Consider the following 25,822-nt stretch of genomic DNA (forward strand, 5'->3'; position numbering starts at 1 on the left):
CATTTCTAATTTTATTGATTTGCATTTTCTCCCTTTTTTTCTTGATTGGTTCAGTTCAGTCTCTCAGTCGTGTCCGACTCTTTGCGACCCCATGGACTGCAACAAGCCAGGCATCCCTGTCCATCACTAACTTCTGGAGCTTCCACAAATTCATGTGCATCAAGTCGGTGATGCCATCCAACCATCTCATCCTCTATTGTCCCCTTCTCTTCCTGCCTTCAACCTTTCCCAGCGTCGGGATCTTTTCCAATGAATCAGTTCTTCGCATTAGTTGCCCAAAGTATTGGAGCTTCAGCATCAGTCCTTCCAATGAATATTTAGGACTTATTTCCTCTAAGATGGACTGGCTTGATCTCCTTGCAGTCCAAGGGACTCTCAAGAGTTTTCTCCAACACCACAGTTCAAAAGTAACAATTCTTCAGTGCACAGCTTTCTTTATGGTCCAACTCTCACACCCATATATTACTAGTATAAAAACCATAGCTTTGACTAAACGTACCTTTGTTGGCAAAGTAATGTCTCTGCTTTTTAATATGCTGTTTAGGTTCATCAGCTTTTCTTCCAAGGAGCAGGTGTCTTTTAATTTCCTGGCTGCAGTCACCATCTGCAGTGATTTTGGAGCCCAGGAAAGTCTGTCACTGTTTCCACTGCTTCCCCATCTATTTGCCATGAAGTGATGAGACCGGATGCCATGAACTTCGTTTTTTGAATGTTAAATTTTAAAAGCCAGCTTTTTCAATCTCCTCTTTCACTTTAATCAAGAGGCCCTTTAGTTTTTCTTCACTTTCTGCCATAAGGGTGGTGTCATCTGCATGTCTGAGGTTATTGATTTTCCCTCTGGTAATCTTGATTCCAGCCTGTGCTTCATACAGCCCAGCATTTCACATGATGTACTCTTAAATAAGCAGGGTAACAAAATATAGCCTTGATGTACTCCTTTCCCAATTTGGAACCAATCTATAGTTCCATGTCCAGTTCTAACCGTTGTTTCTTGACCAGCATACAGGTTTCTAGGGAGACAGGTAAAGTGGTCTTGTATTCACAGTTTATTGTGATCCACACAGTCCGAAGGCTTTGGTGTAGTCAATAAAGCAGAAGTAGATGTTTTTATGAAACTGTCTTGCCTTTTCTATGATCCAACAGATATTGGCAATTTTACCTCTGGTTCCTCTGCCTTTTTTAAATCCAGCTTGAACATCTGGAAGTTCTCAGCTCACATACTATTGAAGTCTCACTTGGAGAATTTTGAGGATTACTTTGCTAGCGTGTGAGATGAGCGCAATTGTGTGGTAGTTTGAACATTCTTTGGCATTCTTTTTCTTGATGAGTCTGGCTAAAGATTTATCCATTTTGTTTATCTTCTCAAAGAACCAGATTTCAGTTCCATTTATGTTTGCTATTTTTTCATCTCTATTTCATTTGTTTCTGCTCTTATCTTTATGATTTCTTTCCTTCTACTAAGTTTGGGTTTGTTTGTTCTTCTTCCACTAGTTGCTTTAGGTGTAAGGTTAGGTTGTCTATTTGAGATTCCACTTATTTGTTGAGGTAAGATTGTATTGCTATAAATTTCCTTCTTAGAACTGCTTTTGCTGCATCTCATAGGTTTTGGATCATCATGTTTTTATTGTCATATTTTTCTAGTACTTGTTATTCCTTCTTTGATTTCTTTGGTGGTCCATTGGTTATTTAGTAACATATTGCTTAGCCTCCATATGTTTGTGATTTTTCCAGCTTTTTTCCCTGTAATTGATTTCTAATCTCATAGCAGTGTAGTCAGAAAAGATGGTTGATACAATTTTAATTTTCTTAAATTTACTGACCCTTGATTTGTGGCCCAAGATATGTTCTATTTTAGAGCATGTTCTGTGTTCACTTGAGAATAAAGTGTATTCTTCTGCTTTCAGGTGGAATGTCTTGTAAATATTAAGTCTATTTGGCCTAGTGTGTCATTTTAGGCCTGTGCTTCATCATTAATTTTCTGTCTGGATGATCTGTCCATTGGCGAAAGTTAAATATTAACATCCCCCACTATATTGTGCTACTGTCAATTTCCCCTTTATGGCTGTTAGCATTTGCCTTATTTTTTGTATCTTCTTAATTTGTATCTCCATTCTTTTTCTGAGATCTTGGATCATCTTCACTATCATTATACTGAATTCTTTTTTAGGTAAATTGTGTATCTCCTTCCTTTTCATTTAGTTGTTCTTATAGGTTTTTATTTTGCTCTTTGTTCTGCAAAAAAATTCTGTGTCATCTTATTTTGTCTCACTTACTGTGTTTGTGATCTTCTTTTCTGCAGGCTGCAGGACCATAGCTCCTCTTGCTTCTGGTGCCTGCTGTCTGATAAGTGAGGTGAATATTGAGGGGAGCCTCACCTTTGTTCTGCAGTAGTCACTGCCCTGTCAGAGGCATGATGTATTACCTAGTTGTTGAAGTAGTCATTTCTTAGTTGTGTTTCTGATCTTTGGTATCGGGTAATCAGGATTGGATCACTCCCACTAGCAGAAAAGCCACTGCATTTTCCTCTCTAGGAGCTGTTCACCCTTGACTATGCTCTGTTGTGTCCCCTGTCATCTATTGTGTGGGCTCACAAAGTACACAATTGCTGCACTGCTTTTGGTACCACCTTAACCATGGATATGCCAGCAATTAACCCTGCTGACTCAGATATTGTTTGCACCAGGCCACTGGCACAGGTCTACTGAAGTTAAGTCCCAGGAATGCAGTTGTTGTGCACCTGGGCCTCTCTGGTAGTTGTGGTTACAGCACAAACTGTGGCTTGGCCCAATCCTTTCATGTACATGCCCAAAAATCCTACAACTGCTAAAGCCAGTACCATCTCAGCTGCAGGAGCATTTGTTGTCCATTGAGATATTCTGCAGGTGCTGGATTTAGCAAGCCATCAGTGGAGGTGTAACTCCACAGTTCTTGTAGCCACAAGGAGAGATCAGCTCTTCCTCCTAGTTGTATAGCCCCTGGGGCTCAGGTGTGGTTTCAGCCCCACCTCTGCATGTTTTTCCCACCAGCATCTGCTCCAGAGGCTTCCCTGGAGCACATGTGCCAGCATAGGCCAGCAGGGCTGAAGGCATTGATGGGTGTGTCTGCTGGGACCAGTGTGACTGAAAGGGGCTTTGACATGGGCAGCACTTGGGCCCACCTGTACCAGCATGGCCAGAGGAGTCTTTGGCTTTAGGGCCCGGCAAGCCTGCTTAGGCATTAACCCCTCCTAGTGCCCTCTGAGGTAGGGGATATTGGTGGGGAAGGAGGCTGCAATTGCAGCCCTGCTCCTTGTGTGCCACTTAACAATGGCACCCTGGCTCTATGGTAGCATGGGGTTCTTCCACTAACTCTCCCTGTTGTGGGGCTCTTTTTTTGCATCCTTTCAGGTTGTCTCTTCACAACCAACAACTATCCCTTCCATGAGTACACTCTTCAATGCCTACTTTCCAGCACTCAGCTCCCCTCCACACCAAGAGACACACAACTCAGGCTGGGGTGCACAGGGTTGCAACACAAACCATGTATGTAGATCTTACTCTGACCTGTCTTCCACCGACCAGTTGTTGCATTCCCTTCTAATCCCCCAAAGCTCCCTCCCTACCCCAGATGTTTTTCCCACTGTGAGGGAGATTCCCTGAGTGTGGAAAACACTCCTCTCCTTCAGCTCCCACTTTCAGGGGTCCTGGTCCTATCCTATTTCCTCTTCTCTCTTTTTTTTTCTTCCTTTCTTTCATCTTACCTGGTTGCATTAGGGATTTTTCTTGACCTTTTAGATGCCCAAAGTCCTCTGCTAGTGTTCAGCAGATGCTCTGTGAGAATTGTTCCATTTGTAGATGTATTCTTGATGTACTTGTGTGGGGAGGTGAACTCCATGTCCTCTTATTCCACCATCTTGACTCCTCTCCCATACACATGATTGGAACACCAGAAAGGGAAATGAGTTGGTAGAAATTTTAGCTCATTGGTTTATCTTAAAAAGATACAACTCAGGAATAGCCAAATGGAAGATACTATCAGCAATTTTACACCAATTGAAATAACTTAGATGAAATAAACAGATTCCTAGAAACACACTAATTACTTAAACTAAGCCCATATGAAACAGAAAATTACTTAAATTGAGTCAAAGTGAAATAGCAAAAAAAGACAAGAGATTTATTCTGTAATAATAATTAAAAAAAAACTTTCAAGAAAATAAAGCCAATTGCCAGATGATTTCATAGTGAATTCCACAAATCATTTAGAATAGCTAATACTAGTCTTTCTCAAACTCTTCCAAAAAATAAACAAAGAGGGAATACTTCCTAACTTATACTATGAGGTCATAGGTACTCTGATACTGAAGTCAAAGATATCACAAGAAAAGAAAACTACAAACTAATATCCTTTTAAGATAGATGCACAATGCTAAATAAAATACTAGCAAATTGAATCCAGTAGCATATTAAGAGAATTATACATCATGACCAACAGGAATTTATCACAGGAATGCAAGAGTGATTTGACATTTTAAAAAAGCAAACAATGTAATATAGCATATTAGTAGAATGAAGAAAAAACCTACATGATCATTTTTTTTGACTTTCAATGGATATTTTTATTTATTTAATAGATCACCAACTTCATCTCCCTCCTTACCAACAATTGGAATTTCATCTTGTTCCCATGCCAAGTGGTGAAACAATGACAAAGCTAGTCAGAATAAGCTACTTCAGAAAGAGAACTAAGCTGACACAGGCCACTTTATTTTAACAGGCATAATATAAATATATGTACTCTAGAATGCACAATGGTTTAGTTTCTAAGAAATTCAAATGGGACTTAAAGAATGTAGGCAAATCCAGGGTGCAGTAAAGATGAGCTGAGATGCTGTGCAACTGTTTGAGGGTTCCTGGCATTACATCTCTTGGGCACTAGCTGATTCTTGACAAAGGGGAAGACATTAGCTAATGCCAAATGGAGATGCAGACAGTGCTATGTTGACTTAAGGGCTATGCACAGGAACCGGATGCATGTTGATGTATGGCAAAACCAATACAATATTGTAAAGTAAAAAAAATAATAATAACAATAATAATTTTTTAAAAAAAGAAATAGCCATCTAAAAAAAAAAAGGCGGGGGGGCGGGGAGGGGGGCTATGCACAGGAACCAAAAGGCAGGAAAGTACTAAACACTGCTGAGAGCATCCACTCCAGGAAAACTTTACTTTCCAGGAACTCTAAACTGGCATCACCCCCAGTGCTCATATGACTGACTTTATCCTCCGTGTTCCATTTGGCAGAGCATGTAGCAGTGTCTCCACCACCTATTACATGGTCATTTCATTTGATGCAGGAAAAGTCAGTTGACAAAATGCAACATGCTTTCCTGAAAAAAAAAAAAAAAAAAACTCCAGAAACTAGGAAGAGGAGACATCCTCAATATAATAAAGGTTATATGTGAAAAACTCACAGCTCACACTATACTCAGTGGTTCATCAAAGACTGAAAGCTTTTCTTCTAAAATGAAAAGGAAGGATATCTGCTTTTCCCACTGCTATTCAGTATTGTACTGAAAGTTCTAGACAGATTAATTAAAACAAAGAATAAAAAACATCCAAATTGGAAAGGAAGAAGTAAAACCATCTCTATTCACAGATAGTATCCTTTCATGTATAGAAAATTCTGCAGAATCCACAGAAGAAATTATTAGTGCTAAGAAACAAATTCTGCAATATTGCAGGATATAAAACCAAGACTCAGAAAATCTGTTTAGAAAATCCAGAAATGAAGATAAGAAAACAGTTGTATTGACAACAAAATCAAGAATAATAAAATATTTAGGAAAAATTTAACCAATGCAATATGAGGCTTGCACACTGTAAACTACAAAACACTGCTGAAAAAAATGAAACAAGACATAAATAAATGGAAATATATCACATGTTCATGGATTAGAAGAGGTAATATTGTTAAGATGTTAATAATCCCCAAAGTAATCTACAAACCCATACCTCTATGGTTAATTGATTTTAAGGTGTTTATATTGAGATATAATTGATATGTATACATAAAACATTATATTAGTTTTAGATATACAACATGATAATTCAATATATGTATATGTTGTGAAGTGATCATCACAATAAGCCTGGTTAATCTCTGTCAACACTCAGTTTCTTTCTTTTTCTTGTGATGAGAACTTTTTAGATCTACTATTCCTTAACTTTCAAATATATAATACGGCTTTATTAACTATAATCATTATGCTGCTACTGCTGCTAAGTCGCTTTAGTCATGTCTGACTCTGTGCGACCCCATAGACAGCAGCCCACAAGGCTCCCCCGTCCCCGGGATTCTCCAGGCAAGAACACTGGAGTGGGTTGCCATTTCCTTCTCCAGTGCAAGAAAGGGAAAAGTGAAAGTGAAGTCTCTCAGTCATGTCCGACTCTTCACGACCCCATGGACTGCAGCCTAACAAGATCCTCTGTCCATGGGATTTTCCAGGCAAGATAACTGGAGTGGGGTGCCATATTATGCTGTATAGTAAATCCTCAAGACTTATTTCTTTTGTAACAAGAAGTTTGTACCTTTTTGATCCCTTTCAGTTATTTTACACACCCTTCACCCCTTTCCTCTGGTAGCTGCCTATATATCTCTCTATCTATGAATTCATTTTTTTTAAGATTATACATGTAAGTGAGATCATAAGGGATTTGTCTTTATCTGACTTATTTCACTTAGCCTAATTCTCCAAGCCAGGCTTCAGCAATACGTGAACCGTGAACTTCCTGATATTCAAGCTGGTTTTAGAAAAGGCAGAGGAACCAGAGATCAAATTGCCAACATCCACTGGATCATCGAAAAAGCAAGAGAGTTCCAGAAAAACATCTATTTCTGCTTTATTGACTATGCCAAAGCCTTTGTGTGGATCACAATGAACTGTGGAAAATTCTGAAAGAGATGGGAATACCAGGCCACCATACCTGCCTCTTGAGAAATCTGTATGCAAGTCAGAAAGCAACAGTTAGAACTGGACATGGAACAACAGACTGGTTCCAAATAGGAAAAGGAGTATGTCAAGGCTGTATATTGTCACCCTGCTTATTTCACTTATATGCAGAGTACATCATGAGAAGCACTGGGCTGGAAGAATCACAAGCTGGAATCAAGATTGCCGGGAGAAATATCAATAACCTCAGATATGCAGATGACACCACCCTTATGGCAGAAAGTGAAGAGGAACTAAAAAGCCTCTTGATGAAAGTGAAAGTGGAGAGTGAAAAAGTTGGCTTAAAGCTCAACATTCAGAAAACAAAGATCGTGGCATGTGGTCCCGTCACTTCATGGGAAATAGATGGGGAAACAGTGGAAACAGTATCAGACTTTATTTTGCGGGGCTCCAAAATCACTGCGGATGGTGACTACAGCTATGAAATTAAAAGACGCTTACTCCTTGGAAGGAAAGTTATGACCAACCTAGATAGCATATTGAAAAGCAGAGCCATTACTTGGCCAACAAAAGTCCGTCTAGTCAAGGCTATGGTTTTTCCAGTGGTCATGTATGGATGTGAGAGTTGGACTGTGAAGAAGGCTGAGTGCCGAAGAACTGATGCTTTTGAACTGTGGTGCTGGAGAAGACTCTTGAGAGTCCCTTCGGACTGCAAGGAGATCCAACCAGTCCATTCTGAAGGAGATCAACCCTGGGATTTCTTGGGAAGGAATGATGCTAAAGCTGAAACTCCAGTACTTTGGCCACCTCATGCGAAGAGTTGACTCATTGGGAATGACTCTGATGCTGGGAGGGATTGGGGGCAAGAGGAGAAGGGGACAACAGAGGATGAGATGGCTGGATGGCATCACTGACTCGATGGACGTGAGTCTGAGTGAACTCTGGGAGTTGGTGATGGACAGGGAGGCCTGGCATGCTGCAATTCATGGGGTCGCCAAGAGTCAGACACGACTGAGTGACTGAACTGAACTGAATGTCCTCAAGAAGAAAGTGCAGAAAACCACTAGACTATTCAGGTATGGCCTGAATCAAATCCCCTATGATTATACAGTGGAAGTGAGAAGTAGATTTAAGGGACTAGATCTGATACAGTGCCTGATGAACTATGGAAAGAGGTTCATGACATTTTGTACATGAGACAGGGATCAAGACCATCCCCATGGAAAAGAAATGCAAAAGAGCAAAATGGCTGTCTGAGGAGGCCTTAAAAGAGCTGTGAAAAGAAGAGAAGCAAAAAAGCAAAGGAGAAAAAAAGGAAAGATATAAGCATCTGAATGCAGAGTTCCAAAGAATAGCAAGAAGAGATAAGAAAGACTTCTTCAGTGATCAATGCAAAGACATAGAGGAAAACACCAGAATGGGAAAGACTAGAGATCTCTTCAAGAAAATTAGAGATACCAAGGGAACATTTCATGCAAAGATGGGCTCGATAAAGGACAGAAATGGTATGGGCCTAACAGAAGCAGAAGATATTAAGAAGGGGTGGCAAGACTACCCACAAGAACTGTACAAAAAATATCTTCAGGACAAAGATAATCAGGATGGTGTGATCACTGACCTAGAGCCAGACATCCTGGAATGTGAAGTCAATTGGGCCTTAGAATCATCACTATGAACAAAGCTAGTGGAGGTGATGGAATTCCAGTTGAGCTATTTCAAATCCTGAAAGATGATGCTGTGAAAGTGCTGCACTCAATATGCCAGCAAATTTGGAAAACTCAGGAGTGGCCACAAGACTGGAAAAGGTCTGTTTTCATTCCAATCCCAAAGAAAGGCAATTGCAAAGAATGCTCAACTACTGCACAATTACACTCATCTCACAGGCTAGTAAAGTAATGCTCAAAATTCTCCAAGCCAGACTTCAGCAATACGTGAACTGTGAACTTCCAAATGTTCAAGGTGGATTTAGAAAAGGCAGAGGAACCAGAGACCAAATTGCCAACATCCATTGGATCATTGAAAAAAGCAAGAGAGTTCCAGAAAAACATCTATTTCTGCTTTATTGACTATGCCAAAGCCTTTGACTGTGTGGATCACAATAAACTTTGGAAAACTCTGAAAGAAATGGGAATACCAGACCACCTGACCTGTCCCTTGAGAAACCTATATGCAGGTCAGGAAGCAACAGTTAGAACTGAACATGGAACAACAGACTGGTTCCAAACAGGAAAAGGAGTACATCAAGGCTGTATATTGTCACCCTGCTTATTTCACTTATATGCAGAGTACATCATGAGAAACGCTGGGCTGGTAGAAGCACAAGCTGTAATCAAAATTGCCGGGAGAAATCTCAATAACCTCAGATATGCAGATGACACCACCCTTATGGCAGAAAGTGAAGAGAAACTAAAAAGCCTCTTGATGAAAGTGAAAGTGGAGAGTGAAAAAGTTGACTTAAAGCTCAACATTCAGAAAACGAAGATCATGGCATCTGGTCCCATCATTTCATGGCAAATAGACGGGGAAACAGTGTCAGACTTTATTTTTGGGAACTCCAAAATCACTGCAGATGGTGACTGCAGCCATGAAATTAAAAGACACTTACTCCTTGGAAGGAAAGTTATGACCAACCTAGATAGCATATTCAAAAGCAGAGTCATTACTTTGCCAACAGAGATCCGTCTAGTCAAGGCTATGGTTTTTCCTGTGGTCATGTATGGATGTGAGAGTTGGACTGTGAAGAAGGCTGAGTGCCGAAGAACTGATTCTTTTGAACTGTGGTGTTGGAGAAGACTCTTGAGAGTCCCTTGGACTGCAAGGAGATCCAATCAGTCCATTCTGAAGGAGATCAGCCCTGGGATTTCTTTGGAAAGAATGATGCTAAAGCTGAAAGTCCAGTACTTTGGCCACCTCATGCGAAGAGTTGACTCATTGGGAATGACTCTGATGCTGGGAGGGATTGGGGGTAGGAGGAGAAAGGGACGACAGAGGATGAGATGGCTGGATGACATCACTGACTCAATGGATATGAGTCTGAGTGAACTCCGGGAGTTGGTGATGGACAGGAAGGCCTGGCGTGCTGCGATTCATTGGGTTGCAAAGAGTTGGACACAGCTGAGCGACTGAACTGAATTGAATGTCCTCAAGTTTCATCCACATTTTTGCAAATTGTAGGATTTCCTACTTTTCTATGGCTGAATAAAGTTAGGTGATTTTTTTAAAACGGTACCAAGACCATTCAATGGGGAAAGAATAGTCTCTTAAATAATTGATACTAGGAAAACTGCATAGTCACATGCAAAAGAATAGAGTTGTACCCTTACCTCATACCATATGCATAAATTAACTCAAAATGGATCATAGAACTAAATGTAAGTGCTAAACCCTTAAAACCATTTGAAGAAAACGTGGGGTAAATTTCCATGACCTTGGGTTTGACAATGGATTCTTAGATATACATGATAGCAAAAGTATAAGAAATATAAAAAAAAGAAAAAATAGATAAATTGCACTTCTTCAAAATTAAAAAAAAAATACATTTTGCCCACTAAGAGACTACTGAAAAGTCAAAAGACAAACCACAGAATGGGAAAATATGTTTGCAAACCATCTAACTTATAAAGGTCTAGTATCCAGTATACTGTATAAAAAACACTTTTAGCTCAACAAAAAATATATAAACAATCTAATTAAATATGTACAAAGGACTTAAATAGACACATTTTCAGGGAAGATATACAGATGGAGTATATCAAGGCTATATATTGTCACCCTGCTTATTTAACTTACATGCAGTGTACATCATGCAAAATGCTGGGCTGGATGAAGCACAAGCTGGAATCAACATTGCTGGAAGAAATATCAATAACCTCAGGTATGCAGATGACACCACCCTTATGGTAGAAAGCAAAGAGGAACTAAAAAGCTTCTTGATGAAAGTGAAAAAGAAGAGAGTGAAAAAGCTGAATTAAAATTCAAAATTCAAAAAACTAAGATTGCGGCATCTTGTCTCATTACTTCATGGCAAATAGATGGGGAAACAATGGAAACAGTGACAGACTTTATTTTCTTGGGCTCCAAAATCACTGCAGATGGTGGCTGCAGCCATGAAATTAAAAGATGCTTGATCCTTGGAAGAAAATCTTTAACCAACCTAAAGAGCATATTAAAAAACAAGGACATTACTTTGCTGAAAAAGGTTCCTTTAGTCAAAGCTGTGGTTTTTCCAGTAGTCATGTATGGATGTGAGAGTTGGACCATAAAGAAGACTGAGCACCGAAGAACAGTTGCTTTTGAACTGTGGTGTTGGAGAAGGCAATGGCAGCCCACTCCAGTACACTTGCCTGGAAAATCCCATGGACGGAGAAGCCTGGTAGGCTGCAGTCCATGGGGTCACTAAGAGTCAGGCACACGACTGAGCAACTTCACTTTCACTTTTCACTTTCGTGCATTGGAGAAGGAAATGGCAACCCACTCCAGTATTCTTGCCTGGAGAATCCCAGGGACAGAGGAGCCTAGTGGACTGCCGTCTATGGGGTCGCACAGAGTCGGACACGACTTAAGTGACTTAGCAGCAGCAGCGGCAGTTGGAGAAGACTCTTGAGAGTCCCTTGGACTGCAAGGAAACCCAACCAGTCCATCCTAAAGGAGATCTGTCCTGGGTGTTCATTGGAAGGACTGATGCTGAAGCTGAAACTCCAAAACTTTGGCCACCTCATGCGAAGAGCTGACTCATTTGAAAAGACCCTGATGCTGGGGAAGATTGAAGGCAGGAGGAGAAGGGGATGACAGAGGATGAGATGGTTGGATGGCATAACTTACTTGATGGACATGAGTAGGAGCAAGCTCAGGGAGTTGGTATTGGACAGGGAAGCCTTTTGTGCTGCAGTCCATGGCGTCACAAAGAGTCAGACACAGCTGAGTGACTTAACTGAACTGATACTGATGGTCAATAAGCACATGAAGTGATGCTGAACATCACTAGCCATCAGGGAAGTGCAAAACAAAACCAAAATGAGATGTGAAGTGTTGATGAGGATGTGAAAAATTTAAAACATTGCTACTTGCTAGTAGGAATCTGAAATGGTGCAGCCACTATGGAAAACCATTTAAAATTTCCTCAAAAAATAAACACAGAATTACCATGTGAGCTAGCAAACCTATTTGTAGGCACAGACAGAAAAGAATTGAAAACAGGTCTTCAAACAAATGTTTGTACATGAATGTTCATAGTAGCACTATTAATGATAATCCAAAGTTGAAAACAATTCATATGTGTCCATCAGTGTGTGCATAAACAAAATGTAGTATATACATACCACATTTATATTATTCAGATGTAAAAAGCATGAAGCATCTGTACATGTTACAACATGGATGAACCTCAAAACATTTTTCTAAATAAAATAAACCATATTCAAAAGGTCACATATTGTATGATTCCATTTATATTAGAAATTTAGAATAGATAAATCCACAGAGACAGAAAGCAAATTAGTTGTTGCCAGAGGCTGAAGGGAAGGGGGAATCGGAGTGACTGCTTAATGAGTATGGAGTTTCCTCATAGGATGAGAAAATATTTTGAAACCAGATAGAAGTGTTTGCACAATATTGCAAGTATACAAAATATCACTAAATTGTACACTTTAAAATGGTTAATTTTATGTCTCAAGAATTTTGCCTTAATTTAAAAAAAAAAAATCAGCAGAAAAACAAAGTGCAAAATAAACTCAGTCATATTAATAACCTCTCTCTGTTGTGTCCAAATGCTGAAAGATCATGATTTGAGAAGACTGGAAGAGGATGTGGTGGGTGAGATTACCAGGATGAGAGTCTAGAAATCAGGATTTTGGTTCCACTATTTATTAGCTGCATGATCTGAGGCAAGTTATATAGCATCTTTGTATATCAGTTTTTGTATTTGTAAAATAGGATGTCTCAAATTTGCTGCTCTTATCATTTAAAGTCTCAGAAGAGTCACCAAAAAAAAAAAAAAAAAACAGTTCTATAAAACATGCATGCACACAAACATACCCACCCATCCTCATGGACTTTGGGGGAGAAACAGAATGAATCAATGAGTGAGAAATCAGTTGAAGTTAAAAGGCTAGGCAAATTTAAAAATAACTAAATCTATACCTGCAATTTTCATTTGTTCAGAAAGCAATTATTAAATATCTATTTTATGTCAAACAGTGTGTTAGACAGTGAGGATACACAGAAAAATAAGACATTATTTTCTCAAGAGCCATCTAATCTGGTGGGGAAGACAGGCAAACAGAGTGTGGTAAAGAGATATAGAATTTAATGGGATGCTGTGAGATCACACAGGAATACCGTCTCACTTAGTCTGGAAAATCTCCTGGATTTAAGTAATAAAAAGTTATCCAGTCAAAATAATGAGTTGAGAAGACCTGATTCAAGAAGATAAAAACAGTACAAATAGACTTATAGATGTTTAAGTAAAATAGTACCTATAGGGGACTTCAGGAAATTCAGTGTTGCTCAAGCTTACAGAGCAAGTCAGAAGATGGCAAAAAAAAAAAAAAAAAAAGCTTATGAAATAAGCACAAGCAAGATCATGAGGGCCTTGCAGGTTGTGAAAGAAGTTCAACTTTATCTTAATGGCGATGGGTAGCCTACAAAAGGATTTTAAGTACCCAGAAACCCATATCAGATTTAAAATTATTTTGGCAGTGTGAAGGATTAAGTGGAGCAAGACCAAGTTGGAGACAGGGACATTAGTTAGGAGACTGTCTCAGTAGTTCAGATATGAAGTGGTGAGTGTTTGAATTAAGACAGTGAAAATACAAAGTAGATGGGTTTGAAATATAATTGGGAGATAAAAACAGAATTTGCCAGTGTACTTGGATCTGACAGATAAGGGAAGGAGGCTGTTCAAGGACAACTCTGTAGTTTTCTAGGTTGAGTGATTGGGTAGATAATGGTGCCATTAAATGAAACCAAAACCTCACCAGTACAATCATGTTTAAGAGGTAATATAATGCATTCTACCTTGGACATGTTGAGTTTATGGTACCTATAGTATACACCCAAGTGGCAGACAGCTTGATATACTTATTTGTAGCTTGGAGATGAAAATAGGCATATAGAATTGGAGGTGACAAGAAAATAAATATTAGTTGAAACTTAAAGAGTAGGTGCTTCAAGAGAATATACTAGATGTTCTTTGTAAAATCCTCCAGCTCCAGGATCAAGAATCCATGACGGTTCCTCTTCTATTGCTCTTCCTTTGGAGGAAATTTTTGAGGTGGAAGTGGTAAGATTTGGGGGAAAAACTAAATGGAATGAAAATGACAATTTAATGGGTCACAGATGAAAGGCTATTCTAGACAGGAAGAGAATATAGGCAAGAAAAAATAGATTTAAGCTTTTCTGATAAAGCTGGAATGTCACATTGGTCAGCTATTGGTACAGATACACAAAGCTCCATCCAAGCAATCTAGATTTTGGTGTTGATCCAGAAAATACTGTTTCTACAATTGATCTGGTATGGCAAGTAAGCACCAGACACTGCTACCTTAGGGTTTTTGCCTGGGGCTGCCAGTGCAGTGGCTTAGGATCTATATATGAAAGGCTGTGTGTATGGCTTTTCTGCCTTGTCTCCACATGGAAGAAATTGACTTCATTGATTTTTTGAAATACTCTCCAAGAGGAATGTGAAGTAGATTTCTAACCTTGCTCTGCTTAGACATAAATTAATATCTTGTTTGTTCAGAATGACTACTGCCCTATCCTGCCAGAAATTCTACTGTGCTCTCTGGGGTGTGAAACCTCTATTTATTAGGTTATTTTGTTGGCCAAGGGCTCACATTGTGCTTTGTTCTTACTGCTCTGTCACTCCCATAGATTAGCTGCAGAGGAAAACCAGACAGTGACCCCTGATTCACTCTTCTGCTAATTCTATTCATATCTCTTTGTTGTCTTTGGATGATGTGACCAAGCACCTTAAAGCAGTTGCCAAGAGTTTTGTGTACTACTCCAGGATGACAAGCTCCTCCCAGGTCCTGGAGACAGGAAATCCAGCTGCAAGACTTCTCCTGGTCCTACCCAGCAAAGGGAGTGTGGAACTCTGAAATGCTGGCTCCTCTAGACTGCTTTGAGCATCAGCAAGCCTGATCCTGTTTGAAGGCAAAATAGGAAATAGCCTATGAGGGATCTGGGAGAGAGCCAAAAGGACTCTCTATCCCAAAACATCTCCATTCACCTACTTACACTCCAATATGCTTATAATCACTTCTTTTGGTTAAGTAATTTTACCCCCAGAGGCAAATTGATATAGGAAAGGGGCCTACAGCTAAGTATCAAATTCCCTAGATTCTAGTCCCATTTCTGCCTTATGATCCTGGGCAAGTCTCATCCCTTTTCTGGGCCTCAGTTTCCTCAATATACTACATAAAGAGGGAATTAGATTATATAATTTCTAAGGCCCCTTCTGACCATAACATTCCATATTACTTTAACCCAAGTTCAAACTCAAATGTTACTTTACAGGGGCTATCATTTAATTTGCTAGTATTCATTGATCCATTTATTTGCATAAACTAGATAGTCACTGGAAAAAGAAAGAGCCAGGGACATGGATAGGTCACATAGATGTCCCAAAGACACAGAAACCCTTCATGGAAACAAATCCTTTCTTTCCTAATTGTCTCATCCCCACCTCGCTCCCCTCTACTCCCCACCACTGACCATCTCAGCTGGGAGAAGGTAAAAGCCAGATTGATGGTAGAGAAGTACACTTGGAAAAATGGGCAGGACCTTCCGGATTGAGGAAGCAGGACAAAATCCCAGAATAATTGTTTTCTAAAGAGGTTCAGATTGAGGCCCCTGTATGGCAACCACTATACATTGAGGGGCAGAAAGTGGTCTTCCCCAAAGAGAGATGAGGTATGTTTCCAGAGGCCTAAGGAAGCAATCACTGTGTGGTCTCTCTTCTCAGAGAGGATGAAAAGGTGAGAGCATGGAATCCCAGATACTCTACCCTTATTTCATATGATAGCCCAGGGAAGGATTCCTATAATAATAATGAGAGCTAACATTTTGTTTTAGCACTTACTGTGTGCCAGGTAATATTCTAAATGGTTCACATAAATTGAAACAATTAATCATTAAAACAATCTTATACAAGTACTATTATTATCCCCATTTTATAAATGAAGATACTAAAGCACAAAGAGGTTAAATGATTTCCTTAAGTTCACATAACCAGGAAAGAGTGGGTCCAAGATATAAACGCAGGCAGTCTGGCTCCAAGTTTTACACTCTTAAACCAACTAAAGGAAGGTTTGTTCTCTCCAAAGTCACAATATTTATTCTCTCCAATGTCACAGAGTTGGGAAGATCCTTTGGGACCACAAAAGGCCATCCTTTTTTTATTTTATTTATTTTTAATTGAAGGGCAATTGCTTTACAATATTATGTTGGTTTCTGCCATATATCAACATGAGTCAGCCATAGGTATACATAACTCTGAGAAAGAAGCTTGTCAAATGTCACACGGTGAGCAAGTGAGAGTATAGCAAAGCAGAACCAGAGCCCAGATCTACCGACTCCCAACTAAGGCTCTTTCCACTACTGCTCCTGATCTTTTATTGGGTCTCTTACTTGAATTTCCTACTTGCTGACATTGCCAAAGTGGTCATCCTCTAATCCTGTCCAACAGGAGTGAAGGGGCAGTCAGTCATTTCTATAGTACACATCATTGTCTTCCTTTTCCAAAATATAAATGAGACTAGAGCTGGCTTCAATCAAGCATTTTCCAAATGATTCGATCCTTAAATCTTAATATCACCTCTGTGGGGGTTACTGATAGAATGCAAGCCAACATTTTCCATCCATAAAAACATCAACACCCAGCCATGCCAAGGTCCCGACCTTCTAAGAAGATGAGTGTTCAGTGATGTATGAGGCCCGCTTCATGCTCAGACAGATCCATGGATTCAAATATGAACTTTTTAAGGGTCATTCAGGGAAACTAATAATAAGCCCAGATGGAAAATTCTACATGATTCATTGAGAAGTGATGAGTAGAGCTTGTGAAAATGGAAAATAGGATTGGGCAGTGGGCTCTGGAGATACTGGGGCTAGCCTGGTTTATTATAATGCCACCAATGTGTGCTGGCTAGCAGCAAGCAGATGGACAGCCTAGATAATCCAAAGTCCCAGGTCCCTCTTCTGTTGATATGGATTTCACAAAATTATTCTCCCTACCCACCTTCTTACTCCACCCTTTCGATGGATTTGGGAAACAAAACGCTCCAGTATAGATGAAAGTTTAAAAAGGCTCTTGTGGTGCTGAGTTTTCAACCCACATGAGGCACTCTATTCATTACCCAATTCCTTTATGGGCCTCTGAACTGGGCACACAACACTGAGCCTAATGAGGTAAGGTGGGCTTACCTTTCCCAGAGGGTGTGAGATAGGAGTTCAAGACTTTGGCACAGAAGACAAGGTGGGGAAATAAGGAAACTCTTTCCAGGCAGTGGGGAGAATGGTCCCAAGAGGCTGGTTGATGTCCCAAGGCAGTATTAGTGTCACCTTATATCACATTCATATTTTCCACTGCATAAGCTTGGTACAAAACCTTCCTACAATAAAATGGAGGAAATGGTTGCTTTCTGAAGCAGTTGTGAGGTTAAATACAAATAATGCTGACCTCATTCACTCACTCACGCATTCATTTGCTTAATTAAGACAACAGTTACTATGTATCAACTATGTATCATGAAATACACAAAGCAGAGGCTCATTCTCCAAAAGTTTACACTCACTAGGGGGACATGGCCTATACGCATTTCCAAACATCATTCAGTTGTACTTGGAAAAGACTTTTAAATGGTATAAATGAGAAAAGTAGTCTCCCAATTTGAAGTATCTTTAGAAAGGACCATGTAGTTAAACCTCTTCACTGCACAAGTAAAGATATTCAGAGAGGACAAAAATTTTTTCAGGGTTACATCGCCAGCTAATAACAGAGTTGATTATTTACACTAGGAATTAAAAAACTCAAAAGTTACCTTGGTTTAATTTGCAAAACAAAGTTTCACAGAAATTCTGAGTTCAAATCTAAAGAACAAGTAGGGTTTTTCCCCCTAATATTGCACTATGAGAAACTTTAAATAGATAGCCAGGGTCAGCTACATAATTTGTGGGGCTGAGTGCAAAGGCTCCCTCACTCAAAATACAAGGGGAAAATCCAGCTAGAAGCACTAAAATAAAAAGTATTTTTCATTTTTCTGGGCATGTGTGCACACTCTTTCACTCATTTGCTCTCTCTCAACTTGTCATGTTTTCTATTTGTTATTTTATATTGTTCTAAGTAAAGAATAACTTAAAATTTAAATTATTAGCATGAATTTTACTGTTCCTCTTTATATTATGCAGTATGTTTTAAGTACAAATACAAGAACATTTATCTAATTCACATGCAGAATCACCAAAATTAAACGTTCATATTTCAGAGCTCTCACATGCACATGTTTCACTCTTACCAGAACAGTGGAAACACAGCACAGATACTATTTTTTTATTTCACTTTTTTATATGCACACATTCTACCAACATTCTTTGATTTAGTGATTTGATAATAAAGAAGTAAAATGAAAAGGAACTATGGATTGCCTTATCTTTCTCTTTATTTCTATATCATCATGTCCAGCAATAATGGTTAGGTAATACAGGGAAGTAACGTGAGTAAGAAAAAATGATAGGGTTCCTTGGTTGTTGATGTTTCTTAGAATTTCATTGCCTTTTTTTTACATTTGAAGCAAGCTCTTAGCTTGCATGAAAAGCATAGCTTTGGGGATTGTCAACATTCCCACTTGCTGAGTTATATACTTAACTTTTTTACCTTGTACTCATTTCGAGTCTTGCTGAACTCCCACACATTGTGGGTCCTCTAGAACTCTATGGTCATGCAGCATCACAAACACTATATACAGATGGGGTGGCAAGGAACAGTAGACACACTTAAGCTTATGTGCATGTTCCATTGTCCCACTGGACTTCACTTACAAAACAGAAGTTCAAAGATGAAATTATTAAGAATCTCAGAAGAGTGACAGTAAAACATTAAACCAAGCACAGGGCCCTTCTGAGCATAAGACCCTGTGTGACTGCACAGATCACACATCTATGGAATTGACCCTGCATAAAACAGAATTAAAAGAATTTTATAGTGAACACGCATATGCCCACTACCTAGATTCTACCACTTACATTTTACTTAAATTGCTTTATCATATATCCATCTACCTATCCATCCCTCTATCCATCCATTAAGCTATTTAAAGTATCAGACATTCATACTCTTTAGCACTATAAACACTTCACCATGCATGTTATTAAACTAAAGTTCACTATATGTTTACAGTTATTCTGAGGTAAGCTTATATACATTTAAAACCAAATAGTAAAAGGATATTTGCTGCTGAACTCTGACAAATGCATACACATGTTTAATGCAAATAATTATTGAATATAGAACCTTACCAACATCCCAGAAATCTCCCGTTTCTGGTAAATTGTGACTGCCATACCACCATCAGAGGTAACCACAAAAACAAGTAGAAATTTGTTAGATAAAGACTAAAACAATCAAAGAAAATGAGAAAATAGGAATATGAAGCCAGCAGATGGAAATCTCATCTGAGGTAAACATTTTGTGTAATCATGGTAAGAGCTACCATTTATTGAACACTATTTGCCTGGCATTGTGCTTAGATCAGATCAGATCAGATCAGTCGCTCAGTCGTGTCTGACTCTGCGACCCCATGAATCGCAGCACGCCAGGCCTCCCCGTCCATCACCAACTTCCGGAGTTCACTCACTCACGTCCATCGAGTCAGTGATGCCATCCAGCCATCTCATCCTCTGTCATCCCCTTCTCCTCCTGCCCCCAATCCCTCCCAGCATCAGAGTCTTTTCCAATGAGTCAACTCTTCGCATGAGGTGGCCAAAGTACTGGACTTTCAGCTTTAGCATCATTCCTTCCAAAGAAATCCCAGGGCTGATCTTCAGAATGGACTGGTTGGATCTCCTTGCAGTCCAAGGGACTTTCAACAGTCTTCTCCAACACCACAGTTCAAAGGCATCAATTCTTCGGCACTCAGCCTTCTTCACAGTCCAACTCTCACATCCATGCATGACCACAGGAAAAACCATAGCCTTGACTAGACAAACCTTTGTTGGAAAAGTAATGTCTCTGCTTTTGAATATGCTATCTAGGTTGGTCATAACTTTCCTTCCAAGGAGTAAGCGTCTTTTAATTTCATGGCTGCAGTCTTATATGAATTTAATCAATTTTTATCTTTATAAGAACCCTATAATGTAAGTACTATTAATATCCCATTTTACAAACGAGAGAACTGAGCCACAGAAAACAGTCAATAAATGCCAGCTCAGGATTTGAATGTAGATGGTGTGACTCTAGAGCCCATGATTATAGATGGCATATATGCAGATGACACCACCCTTATATCAGAAAGTGAAGAAAAACTAAAGAGCTTCTTGATGAAAGTGAAAGAGGAGAGTGAAAAAGTTGGCTTAAAGCTCAACATTCAGAAAACTAAGATCATGGCATCTGGCCCCATCACTTCAGGGCAAATAGATGGGCAAACAGTGGAAACAGTGGCAGACTTTATTTTGGGGGGCTCCAAAATCACTGCAGATGGTGACTGAAGCCATGAAATTAAAAGACGCTTACTCCTTGGAAGGAAAATTATGACCAACCTAGACAGCATGTTAAAAAGCAGAGACATTACTTTGCCAACAAAGGTCCATCTAGTCAAGGCTATGGTTTTTCCGGTAGTCATGTATGGATGTGAGAGTAGGACTGTAAAGAAAGCTGAACGCAGAAGAATTGATGCTTTTGAACTGTGGTTGGAGAAGACTCTTGAGAGTCCCTTGGACTGCAAGGATATTCCACCAGTCCATCCTAAAGGAAATCGGTCCTGAGTGTTCATTGGAAGGACTGATGTTGAAGCTGAAACTCCAATACTTTGGCCACCTGATGTGAAGAGCTGACTCATTTGAAAAGACCCTGATGTTGGGAAAGATTGAAGGTGGGAGGAGAAGGGGACAACAGAGGATGAGATGGTTGGATGGCATCACTGACTCAATGGACATGAGTCTGGGTAAACTCTGGGAGTTGGTGATGGACTGGGAGGCCTGGCATGCTGCAGTCCATGGGGTCGCAAAGAGTCGGACATGACTGAGCGACTGCACTGAACTGCACTGAACTGAACCATGCTGCTTGGGGTAGGAAATCAAAGGAGAAAAGATGGGATGGTGAGGAGGGCCCTGATTACAGAGGACCTTGAATGCCAGAATAAGGAACTTAGATTATCCTTTAAGTCATGGGAAAAAGAGGTTTTTGAGTATAGGATGAACCTTGACCTAAACTTCATACTTTATATGAAAATCAACTCAAAATGGATCACACACAATAAATGTAAACATGCATGTTATTAAAATAAAGTTTAATATATCTTTATAGTTATTCTAAGGTAAATTTACATGCATTTAAAGACAAATATTTAGGGAATATTTGCTGAGCTCTGACAAATGCATGCACTTGTTCAATTCAAATAATTATTGAAATATAATAATATAAAACAAAAAATAATATAAAAATTTTAGAAAATAAAATACTCAGGATTTTGAGGTTGGTGAAGGATTCCTAAATATGATACCAAAGCATAAGTCATAAAAACTTTTATAAATTCTACTTCATCAAAATAAAAATTTTCACTCTGTGACAGATCTTATTAAGAAAATGAGAAAAAAAAACCACAGACTGGGGACATTTGCAAACCATATATCTGACAAAGGATTGTATTTAGAATATGTAAAAAAAAAAAAAAACCTCACAAACTCAACGGTAAAACACTCAAACACACAAAAAATATTCACTTAGAAAATGGGTAAAGAATATGAAGAGATGCTTGGTCAACATCACTAGCCACTGGGGAAATGGAAACTAAAACCACAATGAGATACCACTTCATATATCAGAGTGACTAAGTGACAGCACCAAATGTTGGTGAAGATGTGGAGGGATTGGATCTTTCATACATCATTTTAGGCATGTAGCTACTTTGAAAAATATTTTGGCAGCTTCTTAAAAAGCTAAATATGCAATTATCATACAATACAGCAATTGCACTTCTGGGAAGTTATTCTACAGATAAGTAACACTAGATTTACACAAAAATATGTACATGAATGCTCATATAAGCTTTATTTGTAATAGCCTCAAACCAGAAACAACCTGCCTGGAATGTGGGAGACCCAGGTTAGATCTCTGGTTTGAGAAAATCCCCTGGAGAAGGAAATGGCTACCAACTCCAGTATTCTTGCCTGGAGAATTCCAAGGACAGGGGAGCCTGGCGAGCTACAGTCTATGGGGTTGCAAAGTGTTGGATATGACTGAGCAACTAACACTAACACACTGAAACTGGAAATAACCCGAATATCCTTCAATAGTTGAATGGATAAGCAAACCACGGTACACCCATACCATGTAATACCACTTAGCAGTAAAAAGGAGCAAACTATTAACACATACAATAACTTGGGTGGATCTCAGGGTCACTATGCTGAGTGGGAAAGAAAAAACAAATCTCAATAGGTCACATACTGTATGATTGCATTTGATGGAGAAAAGATCAGTGGTACCAGTTATCAAGGACTGGGGAGGGTGTAATGATAAAAAGGTAGCACTACAGAATTTCTTTGTGTTGGTGGAACAGTTCTTTCTCCTAATTATGGTTTTTGTTAATAAATTTATTGTTGTTGTTGTTCAGTCGCTCAGTCATTTCTGACTCTTCGTGACCCCATGGACTGCAGCACACCAGGCTTCCCTGTCCTTCACCATCTCCCGGAGCTTGCTCAAACTCCTGTCCATTGAGTTTGTGATGCCATCCAACCATCTCGTCTTCTGTCTTCCCCTTCTCCTCCTGCCTTCAACCTTTCCCAGTATCAGGGTCTTTTCAAATGAGTCAGTCCTGCACATCAGGTAGCCAAAGTATTAGAGCTTCAGCCTCAGCATCAGTCCTTCCAATGAATATTCAGGATTGATTTCCTTTAGGATTCACTGGTTTGATCTCCTTGCAGTCCCAAGGGACTCTCAAGAGTCTTCTCCAACATCACAGCTCAAAAGCATCAATTCTTTGGCATTCAGCCTTCTTTATGATCCAACTCTCACATCCATACATGACTACAGGAAAAACCATAGCTTTGACTGGGTGGACCTTTGTCAGCAAAGTAATGTCTCTGCTTTTTAATATGCTGTCTAGGTTTGTCATAGCTTTCCTACCAAGGAGCAAGTGTCTTTTAATTTCATGGCTGCAGTCACCATCTGCAGTGGTTTTGGAGACAAAGAAAAGAAAATCTGTCACTGTTTCCATTGTTTCCCCATCTATTTGCCATGAAGTGATGGGACTGGATGCCATGATCTTCATTTTTTGAATGTTGAGTTTTAAGCCAGCTTTTCCACTCTCCTCTTTCACCTTCATCAAGAGGCTCTTTAGTTCTTCTTCACTTTCTGCCATAAGGGTGGTGTCATCTGCATATCTGAGGTTATTGATATTTCTCCCAGCAATCTTGCTTCCATCTTATGCTTCATCCAGCCCAGCATTTCACATGGTGTACTCTGCATATAGGGCTTCCCTCATAGCTCAGTTGGTAAAGAATCAGCCTGTGATGCAGGAGACCCTGGTTTGATTCCTGGGTTGGGAAGATCCACTGGAGAAGGGATAGGCTACCCACTCCAGTATTCTCGGGCTTCCCTTGTGGCTCAGCTGGTAAAGAATCCGCCTGCAATGTGGGAGACCTGGGTTTGATCCCTGGGTTGGGAAGATCCATTGGAGGAGGGAAAGGCTACCCACTCTAGTATTCTGGCCTGGAGAATCCCATGGACTATGCAATCCATGGGGTTGCAAAGAGTCGGACATGACTGAGTGACTTTCACTTCACTTCACTTCACTCCGCATATAAGTTAAATAAACATGGTGATAATATACAGCCTTGATGTACTCCTTTCCCAATTTTGAACAAATCCATTGTTCCATTTCTGGTTCTAACTGTTGTTTCTTGACCTGCATACAGGCTTCTCAGGAGGCAGATAATGTCATAACACTTGTTATTAACTGAATTATGGCTCAAGTCTCATATGTTGAACCCTTAAACTCCAGTGCCTCAGAATGTGACTATTTGGAGATAGGGCCTTTAAAGAAGTCACTAAGTTAAAATGAAGCTACTAAGGTACACCAAAACCAATCTGACTGGTGTTTTTATAAGAGGAGATTAAGACACACACAGGCCCCAGGAGCACATGTGCATAAAGGGACAGCCATGTGAAAAGTCAACAAAAGGGCAGCTGTCTGCAAGCAAGGAGAGAGGCCTCAGAACAAAATCAACCCTACCAACACCTCGATTTTGGTACCTCTAGCCTCCAGAAGGTGAAGAAATTTATTTTCTCACGTTTCTGGAGGCTAGAATTCTAAGATCAAGGTGCCAGGATTGGTTTCTTTTGAGACCTCTCTTCCTCACTTGTAGACAACCACCTTTTCTCTGTGTCCTCATATCGCCTTTCCTCTGTGTACTCATGGAGAAAAGAGAGATCTCTGAAGTTTCTTCTTCTTATAAAGATGCCAGTTCTATTGGATTAGGACCCCATCCTTACAACTTCATTTAACCTTAATTATCTACCTAAAAGCCATACTTCCAAATCACATTGGGGGATTGAATTTAAACATGTGAATTTAGGGGTGGGGAGGGGCACAGTTTACCCCACAACAAAGGTATGTGGTGTAGTTCACATTATTGAAAGAAAGTGAAAGTGAAGACGCTCAGTCGTGTCCAACTCTTATGTGACCCCGTGGACTGTAGCCTACCAGGCTTCTCTGTCCATGGGATTCTCCAGGCAAGAATACTGGAGTGGGGTACCATTTCCTTCTCCAGGGGATCTTCCCGACCCAGGGATCGAACCTGGGTCTCCTGCATTGGAGGCAGATGCTTTAACCTCTGAGCCACCAGGGAAGCCCCATATTATTGAGCCAATGTCAATTTCTGGTTTTGAAAAAGTACCATGGACATATAAGATGATATTATCACTGGAGGAATCTGGGTGAAGCATACACAGGAACTTTTTGTACTTTTTTTGCAACTTCTAATGAGTCTAAAATTATTTCAAAAGAACAAGTTTCAAACAACAAACAAAATAAAAACTTGTAGTGTACAGGAGTTCTTGACTTTCCACACCATAAGAAACCAAGACTGGCTTCACAATGTGTGCTAACGCTGCAACCTTCACCAACTCACCTAAGCTTTCTGAGCCTCGATGTCTACATCCTTAAAAAAGCATGGCACACATCGAGGTCCCTGGATCTTTGCTCTATTAAATTCTAGGCAGTTTCTGAAACATTTCTTTCTCTCTTTTAGTAATATGGGAATGATCTCTAACCTCCTTCCCTCATAAAGCTGTAATGGGGACCTAGGATAATACCAGGCTTATGGCTCTTTGATATCCTCATCTTGCTTTTAGAATATTCTTCCTGAAGTAGCAAAAATAGATGAGGGGAGGAGGGTAGAAATTAGGCAACACATAGAAAAGAAGAGGAAAAAAAGCTGCAAACCAGATGTTTTTTGAGAAATGAAAAAAGTGTGAGGTGAAGTAAGCGTTTGACAAGAATGTTCAGGAAGAAGATTAATCACCATTTCAGTGTTCCATGTCCAAAGAGATTGTGTCTTTGCTTGTTTGGCTGGGTCTGACTTCAGACTTAAAGAAGCCAGCTTTTTCATTAAGTCAGGAAGAGGCAGAGGAGGGGGCAGGGACAGACCAGCCTTCTTTAAGTCTGGCCACTAATA

General features: G+C 39.7%; 1 non-coding gene across 1 annotated transcript; it reads right to left on the reverse strand.

The window, feature by feature from the left end:
* Nucleotides 1-24,922: 24,922 nt before the first annotated feature.
* Nucleotides 24,923-24,994, reverse strand: TRNAW-CCA. The gene has a single exon. It is a non-coding gene; the product is annotated as a tRNA-Trp (tRNA).
* Between the last annotated feature and the right edge of the window lie 828 nt (nt 24,995-25,822).

This window comes from Bubalus bubalis, chromosome X (genome assembly GCF_019923935.1).
Source record: "Bubalus bubalis isolate 160015118507 breed Murrah chromosome X, NDDB_SH_1, whole genome shotgun sequence".
NCBI lineage: Eukaryota > Metazoa > Chordata > Mammalia > Artiodactyla > Bovidae > Bubalus > Bubalus bubalis.